We start from the raw sequence: 10,008 nt of genomic DNA on the forward strand, positions 1-10,008 counted from the left end.
AAATTTTTTTTTTTTTTTTTTTTTTTTTTTTTTTTTTTTAATTTACCTAAAGTTTGAATGCTGTCTAAAATTACACTAAAAGTAGCAGGGAATTAAAAAGGGTCTTGGCCATACACACACATACACACATACACACCCCACACTCACACGACTACTATTCTAGTACATTTTAAATGTTAATATTTGTTCAAATTATTTTCTGAGTTTACTATTATAAGCATAATATTATACTAACTTCTTCATGATTTAAGTAGCTTTTTGGTGTAATTACATTTACTTGATTTTACCTTTCTTTTACTTCAGTGTGAACAAAGATTGTCCACAGATCTTGTTAAAATACATAGCAGGTTCTGATATTTTAGATCTTGGTGGGAGCTGAGGTCCTAAATTTCCAAGAAGTTTCCAGAGGATACAGAAGATATTGATCTGAGGACCACACTAAAAGTAGCAGGGAACTAAAAGCATCTTAAATGTAAAATATCATGCCTATCAGGTGAAAACTAAAGCAAAAAGAAAACTTAGGAGAATTATACTTACCATTTTATCATGCTGTGATTAATTTTTTGTCAAACAATCTTTTGATACAAGGACTATTCCTGGTCTAGGAATTTATGCATAATTTACATATTAATTTGATTTAGGTTGTTTTCTTCCCCACAGAGATTAGATATCTAGCACTATATTTTAATATTACTTTGGGCTGGGAGTGAGAATGAAGTCTTTTTTTTGGAGCCTGGTACCTTTCCAGGGTAGGCAGGACTACAATAGAACACCTAGGACACTTGCTGGGCAATGTGAGGATGCATATGTGTCAACAGATGTAATAGAATGCATGGGTCCTCAATTCTGCATCACCTCAAAGCTGACACGATTTCCTCCTTCTTTGGAAATGTCTCTCCTCCATTTCATCCACATGATTATGAGTAAAGTAGCTATTTTCACATGGTGTGAACTCATCTCACCATGCTAGGAAGTGGTGGATCTACCTCATCTGCCAATAGTTGGCTGCCTTTATGAAGATAGTGAATTAAAGATAGACCAAGGATACCCTTCACCAGAGAAACTGAATCATTAAGAGAGATACTCCAAAATCAATCTAATTATACAGTGAATAGTAAGTGATGCATACTCAGGTGAGAAGCAGTTTTTCACCATGTAGATTAGAGTACCAAAGAAGATTGAGGGAGGAAGAATAAGAAAAATGAAGATGATGAACAGAAAGAATCAGAGATGAGAAAACCGGCATTGTAGGTGAATACCTGATTCTGTTTGTGATTGTTGTCTAGTAATGTCCCTGCCACTCTTTCTCAAGTACTATGCCAGAGGTTTATATAATAACAATTACTTAAAAGAGTTCTAATGAATGTAGGAGTGAACTACAGTCATGTGGTAATTTTACTTGGCCTTATTCCTGATTAATTTTATTCACTAAAGGACTAAAATATGAACTACAACAGTATTGGCATATTGTAAGAGAGAAAAGAAAATGTGAAAAAAAAGAGAAAGATTTATAACAGTGATTTTTACCTGAGAGCTATTTTGTCTCTTAGGAGACATTTAGCAGTATCTGGAGGTATTTGATTGCTACAAATGAAAGATGGAAGGAGATTTGGTGTGAAGGCAAAGGGATGGTACTGGCATCTAATGAGTAGAGGCTGAAGAAGATTCTCAGCATTCTCTAACTCACTGAACAATGTTCTTATCTCCCAACACAAACAAATAAACAGGAACACAACAAAGAATATTCTGACCAATGGGCAGTAGTGCCAAAGTTGAGCAATACTGTTTTTGATGAACTACATTTATTTTTTAGATTTTTTTTTTAGTTGTAGGTGGATACAATACCTTTACTTTATTTATTTATATGTGGTGCTGAGGATCAAACTCAGTGCCTCGCATGTGCTAGGTGAGCACTCTAACAATGAGCCTCTACATTTGTGTTTTAATATATGATTATTTAAGCAAATTCATGTATTAAATATTAAATACATTAAATCTTTAAATTGTCAAATCAGAACTGAAAATGTCATTGGAGTTCATTTATACATACTTTTTGTATGCATAAATATACAAATGTATATTTGTAAAGGTATGTTACAAGTTTTGCTTATGAACTAGTAGTTGAAGAAATAATCTCTCTTCCAACCATAAGTGACAAATATTCTCTTTATAGAAGGTACAGTAATCTGCATATCAACCATCTGGCCCAAACTTTTTCATTTCTGTCCATCCTGGTTTACAGAGAATGTAATATTGTATAATTTATGAGACATATGCATGAGGAAGTTTTGTTTTATATACTAATATGTATTATAGCCAGTGCAAAAGTTAAATTTATATCATACCTTTGTCATTGTTTTTACAATTTAATAATTAAAAACAACCCACCAATAATATTTAACAAAATATGACTGTCCTAGATTCTATTATGTATCTGTGACTAATTAGGAATAGCCATTAGAGTCAGAAAATTAAAACTATAATCACTTTAAATAGAAGATGAGAACCTGCCTCGGTTCTATGTTTTAATAAATTACCTATAATTTCATTCAAAACTGTGATTAGATACATATTATAAAAAATAATGCAATTCATGGGGTTACTTGTTAACTTTTTTTTCCATCCTGCTTACCATAGTTTCAGTAACTTTATTTAATTCCTCCAAAGGATACAGATCATTTTATTCTAAAGTTTTTGGGTCAACTAATTGTTCCTAGAAATTTTCAAATCAAATTGCAATAACAATCTAATAAATGAGCAAAAAATTGCTGAATTAGGTTAAACATTCATTCAAAGCAAACCAAAAAGAAGAAAAGTAAGTTCAAAGAAAAAAATCAATTTTTAACTGCGTTATTTAGCTCAATTCAAGTGTCATCTTAAGAGTTAAAATTTTCTAAAATAATTTCTAACTGTGGTAAACATTGCCATCTAGAGGAAATTTGTTATAATGCATACAAAATGAAAATACCTAAAATGGAAATGTATAGATCTAAGGCATAATTTTTATTATATAAATTTCATAAATCTGACAAAGATTTTTTTATATCTCATGGAATTATCCTAATAATAACAGTAATCCATTGAGCAGTTTTGGGTTATGACTTCAAGAATTAGTACTAATGTATTGCCAAAGAATTTATTTGAATGAAACACTTTTTATTATCCATGGTGTTCTTATTAGATAATAATTTAGAGATTTTGAATAATTATCAAGTCAGATCTGCAAAATATAAATATGAATAAATAGATAAAATAACAACAGAATTCTGTCAATATATGATTAAAATTTTGACATTAAATATTTCCTTCAGAGAAGCAACAAATAAGTTTGTTGTTATCTTGTGAAATTTTTGTTATTTCTTCCTACATTTCCTGTTTTGTGTTAGTTTTAATGTGAACATTTTTCAGTCTTGTTTCATTAACTTACACATGTGCTGATTTCTAAGGTCTACTTCTTGGGGAGTTACTCATTAATCATTAGTGACTGAGACCCTGTAGGGTACTCAGGATCTAAAAAAGGTGTAAAAAGAGAGGTACTTTTTTGTGGCTTATTTAAATAGAAATACCAGCACTTATAAAGTTTCCACTGCAAAAAAATTAATGAATAATAGAAAGTATGTTTTTCTATGACAATATTTAGAAGTACCAGTAGTATTTATTTTGTTAGGTGAGTACTAAATACACATATCATATTTAAAAATAATAGAAGCGTTGCTTATTGTAGTGTACTTTTGTATGTTCAATATACTGTAGATTGATTGCTAATGAAACTTATAGATGAGTCTTCCTTTTATCGGTTTTAACCAATGTTATGTGTATTTTGCAGTTATGGAAGGATAACTAGGATTCTGTTTTCTTTTATGCTCACTTCCACTTAAAGCATTGACATTGTAAATTTAATTCTGTGATTAGAAAGGGAAAGTGAAGCATATATTTCAAATCAAGTCAAGCAAGATAGATGTGTAACACTAAAATGCAATTTTGCCAAATTGCTATAAAGCTAGCTTATGGAATTGTCTATTTAAAGGTGAAATCTATGAAAAGCAATTTTTCTTTTTATAATTGAATGTTTTAGTTATAATAAATATCCATAAGCATTTCTTTATAATTTTATTCAATTATAATTTATATTTTACTAGAATAAAATTTGCACTGTTCATAATGGTGATGCGATTTTGACAAATATACTGATCATACTACTTCTGGTGTTTTAATATAAACCATCAGTAAGATAAAAGGAAGGAAATGAACAATGCTAATGTAGATGAGTGAAGAGTTCTTGTTTTGTATTATTTGACATCACATATTTGTGTAGTATATATGTTTTTGTCAAGGTAAGAAATATCTACCGAAGAAAATAGCATGGTATAGAGAATGGAAAAGATAAACCTTTTGGCCATCTTTATTCACCTCTAAATTTGGACTCTTGCCTTTTCAATAGGATCATTTTATGTTAGAGGAATAGCATAATCCTCCAACTAGTTTTAGTGATTTTTAATATTTTATTCAATATTTTTATTTCTTTCTCACACATTTACAAAATACTTGGAAGTAAGAGATAGATGACTCTACTATGAAAATCATTCAGAATACATCTCCTACAATAAAGATGATAAATCCATATAAAAATATCATTTGAACACATAAGAAATTAATAATCATTCCATAATAGCATCATATGTCAGTTTATATTGATTTTCTATTCATTCTTAGAAAATTAGTAGACATTTTTGTTTTTATCCCACACTAAATCCAGTCTAATCTCTTCACATTGATTTTGTAGTTCTGTGTTTTTAGTCTCTTAGTTTAAGATAGATCCCCAATTTTTTCCATGACATAGACTTTCTGATAAATTCAGGAAAGTTGTAGGGTGGACTAGCCCACAACCTGGATTTGTGTAATTACTACTTCTTAGGTTGATTAAATACATTCCATCGCATGCTCTTTTGTAAACTGATAGCTAGATCTTTAGCAGTACTGTCCATTAAAGGTACAATTTTAAATATTCTCATAGCCATTTTCAAAATATAATATATCTATTTCTAATATTTAATTCAACCCAAATACATAATTTCAACATATAACCCATAGTTTAAAAATTGTTAATATGTTTCACTTTCTTTTTCTAAAGCTATATAAAATCTGGTATGTATTTTTTATTAACAGCACATTTTAGCCAGGCACGGTGGCCCATGCCTATAATCCCAGCAGCTCAGGAAGCTGAGACAGGAGTATCACAAGTTCAAAGCCAGTCTCAGCAATAGTGAGATGCTCAGCAACTCATTGAGACTCTGTCTCTAAATAAAATACACAGTAGGGCTGGGTATGTGGCTCAGTGGTTGAGTGCCACTGAGTTCAATCCCCAATATCCCGCCCCCAAAAACAAAACAAAACCAGCACATTTTAATGTGAACTAGTCACAATTCATGTGACTATCATAACACAGGACTAGGTTTTGATTAGATTAAACAGCAATGATATTTCATAGGCAAGGTTGTTTTCTTCACATTCAGCAACTCCAGGAGATTCACAGTGTCAGATGGTTTTCTTATTGAAGTATGCACTTATTTCCTTAAAACTTACCAATCTTTTTATGATAAAGCACTGTCCCTCCTTTCAATTAGCAAATGATCTGTTGGGATATGCTGTCGATATTCTGCTATTTGAAAAACTGGCATTGTATGATTCTGACATCTATTGGTGATCTCACATGAATCTCTGAATCAGTAAGTGTGTTATGTAGTGCAAAGTTTATATTTTCTAATTATTTCTTCTTTTATTATATGCTATTCTTGAGTAGAGAAGAGCTTTTCTTCACCTTCTCTTTGACTATTTTTTTAAAAATCCCAAATCACATTTTTTAAAGGACTAGAATTATTTTTTTAAGTTTACTTTTATTTATTTATTTTTATGTGGTACTGAGGATTGAACCCAGTGCTTCACACATGTTAGGCAAACACTCTATTGTAAATATTCAAATATTCCTTCCTATTTTCTGAGGCCTTAAAAAAAATTCTGTTCTTGTTCCTTTAATGTCAGTTTTTCCTCACATTATCCTAGTTATACTAGAGAGTTCTTGATTTGAGTTGATTTTTTAATCAACTGTGCCGCAGTCTGGCTGGGCACACAATCACGAGCCACCACACAGCTTGTAGATTCAAACAGCAACTCTTTATTCCCGAACTCACACCAGCCGTCTACAATCACGTTCTGGGGAAATCCACGTTCTCTGCCCAAATCCACGTTCTCTCCCAAATTTTCCTCCACTGGGCTTCTGTCTCCCAAAATATACTGTCTGAATCCCGTGAGAACTCAAGGGGAACTCAGGCAGCAGGATACGCCCTATTCCCAGCAGGAATAATCTTAAACCTTAAACCTGGAACCTAAACTGGGAACGCCCTAAACCCGATTATGTTAAACCGGGAACACCCTAATCCGCCCTGGTCCTTGAGCAAGGTCAACTACATTCAATGTCACTGCAAAATGTCAGCAACATGGGGTACGCTGGCAAGGAAATTGTCATACCTACTTGGCTAATGGCTCCCAGCACAACTGTATGAAGATATGTAAGGTACAGGATAGACATAACCAGGGTACAGGATTTAAGTCTTGGAGAGAACCAATCCCAGAAGAGCAGTACATTAAGAAATGATGATCTATATCATAAGACTAAGATCTGGGATTTCAAGTTTCCCTTGCACATATTAGTCTGGAATAACCTAAAGTCATATATATGGTCAATTTATTTTTTTCTTTTTTGGGGTACCGGGGATTGGACTCAGGGGCACTCAACCACTGAGCCACATCCCAGTCCTATTTTGTATTTTAGTTAGAGACAGAGTCGCACTGAGTTGCTTAGTGTCTTGCTATTGCTGAGGCTGGCTTTAAACTCAGGATCTTCCTGCCTCAGGCTCCAGAACCACTGGGATTACAGGCATGTGCCTATGTGCCTGGCTTGTCATTTTTATTCCTAAACTCATTGTCAGTCTTGGATTGCTCTAGAGTCACTTCCAGACTAGCTGTATTATGAATATAAGCTTCCTTTGTTTTTCATCTTCCAAAAATTAATTGAAACATCACATCTGCTTATTAACTTCCATGTTTTTCACTCTTGTATTATTGTCTGCATTTCTTTACTCTTATTATAAGAGATATTTTTGGGAGAGTTGAAATAAACATGAAATTATTTCCTATATGGAAAATTCTATTTTAAATAGATATGCACATACAGTCAGCCTTCTATGTCCCTGGATTCTTCCTCCATGGAATTGACCTGTAACTAATGGAAAATATTCAGAAAAAAAATTGCATTTGTACTGAACATGCACAGACATTTTTTTCCTTTTCACTATTCCCTAAACAATACAGTATAACAAAAATTCACATGGCATTTACATTATATTAGGTGTCATAAATAATCTAGTGATGATTTAAACTATTCACAAGAATGACCATAGGTTATGTGCCAATTATATGCTATTTTATATCAGGGACTTGGGCATCTGCAAATTTTGGTATTTACAGGGAAGTTCCAGAACCAATAACCCCTAGACATGGAAGGACAACTTTTTGTATAAACTGGATATATTAGATTTAGATATACATCTCCAAGTTGAGTTTCTTAATTTACATTAGCATGAATATAGTACTACATGTGTTCATTGCCCTTAGAACAGCCTACAGTATTCTGATTACTTGTTCCTTAAGAAATAAGTCAGCAAACACCTAGTTTTCTCTGTCATTTTGAGTGTAGACTGTATGGTTCAGAGGAAATGCTTTAAAATCTCACCTCCCAGGGATCTGTCATGGCTTCTTGCTCACTTTCCCTAGCTCTTGAGATAAAGAGTCATACCATTTGCTTGTTTGGAAGAAGTACTCCTTAGCCAGGGCATCTGAGCAGAAATAGTTTTTGTTTGCTTTACTGCATAGTAGCAGAATTTAAATATTAAAAAAAAAGGTCATTTTGTTACTGAGGTAATTAATTAACTTCAAGATAAGTGTGTTTGCAAAGCCTTTTGAGGAAGAGACTTAAGAAATGGAATCTCTCTTCCTCCATTTTACTTGGCAGGAATTTGCATCTTGTAATCACTATTCATATGTGGAAAGACAGATACAAAGAAAAAAAAACAAAAAAAAATATAAACAAAAGAAAAACAAACTAAACACACAGAGTGATCTCCCAGGATCTAAATTGCAAATGAGCTCTTTGGTGTCCTCTGTAGGGATGTTCTTGGTCCCTTCATATTTTAGTTCTTAGTTACTGTAGGCAGTCTATCCATTCCAAGGTCAATAAAAGTATTCTCTTTAGTAGGATGGGAACTTACCAATAGGTGGTAACCAGGTTTCTTCAATGAAAGTATGAGGCTTGAACATTAATACCCATGGAGCCCCAGCCTGATGTTTTTATCTCTTTCTGCCCAGTCCTATATCTAGCCTGGTTTTCCTTTTATTTCCTCCATATCCTGATACTGTGCAGTATTCCAGCCAATTTGGCAGGCATCCAGAATCACCTTTTCTTGATGTACTGGATTCTCTTCTCATCTTTACCCCTTCACGTTGGGAGTCAGTTCTAATTCATAGGGTAAAAGAGGGTCAAACACAAATACCACCCTAGAAACCTATAGCCAAGAGATATTTGACAAAGGTGCCAAAAATATACTGAGGAGAAAAGACAGCCTTTTAACAAATAGTGCTGTGAAAAGTGGATAGCTATATGTAGAAAAATAAAATTAGATCCCTATCTTTCATCCTGCACAAAACTCAAATTGAAATGGATCAAAGGCTTAGGAACTAGACCAGAAACCTTACAACTGCTAGAAGAAAACATAGGGTCAAGAAAACTACGTCAGGTAAGTGCTGGCACAGACTTCCTTAATAAGACCCTAAAGCACAAGAAATAAAACCAAAAATCAATAAATGGTATGCCATTAAACTAAAAAGCTTCTGCACAGCTAAGGGAACAATAAGAACAAGAAGAGAGAGCTTATAGAACAGAAGAACATCTTGGCCAGCTACTCCTCCCATAGGGGATTAATATCCAGAATATACAAAGAACTCAAAAATCTTAACACCAAAAACACCCAAATAACCTAACCAATAAATGGGCAAAAGTGCTAAACAGAAACTTCTCAATTTAAAAAACACAAAAGGTCAATAAATACACACACAAAAAAATATTCAACATCTCTAGCAATCAGGAAAATGCAAATCAAAACTGCACTAAGATTTCATTTCACTCCCATCAGAGTAAAATGGTCGAGAACAAAAACAATAATAAATGCTGGTGAAGTTTGGGGAGAAATGAACACTCATACACTCTTGGTGGAACTGTAGACTTGTACAACCACTCTGTAAAACAGTTTGGGTATTCCTTAAAAAACTAGGGATTGGAACCACCATATGAATGAGCTACCCAACTCCTAGGTATTTTCCCAAAAGATCTAAAATTTGCATACTACAGTGAAACAGCCGTATCAATATTTATAACAGCACAATTCACAATAGCTACACTATGGAATCAACCTAGATGCTGGTCAATAGATGAATGGATTAAGAAATTGTGGTGTGTATATATACCACAGAGCTCTACTTATTAAAAAAAATGAAATTATGGCATTTGCCTATAAATAGATGGAAATGAAAAATATTATGCTAAGTGAAATAAGCCAAAGTCAGAAACTAGAGTAAAGATAGAAACTTGACTAGAGTAAAGTAGAAGTTAGTTAAAATAAAGAGAAGGGGGAGGGAAGAATAGGAAAACATTAAGAAACAAACAAATACAATTGATAGACTAGTGAAAGAAAGTCTCATAGAGTAGAGGAAGAGAAGGAGAATGAGGGGAACAGGAGGGAAAAAGGATAATACTATGTATAACCATAAAGATCTAATAAAAAATATAGAAAAAAAGAAGTACTCTTCTTGACCTGATATTGAACAGCAAATATCATTTGTATGCCAAATTAAGTGTCTTGTGTGTTCTAATTTGTACTTAAATTTATCAGTTTGCCT

This window comes from Marmota marmota, unplaced genomic scaffold, assembly GCF_001458135.2.
Source record: "Marmota marmota marmota unplaced genomic scaffold, marMar, whole genome shotgun sequence".
Lineage (NCBI taxonomy): Eukaryota > Metazoa > Chordata > Mammalia > Rodentia > Sciuridae > Marmota > Marmota marmota.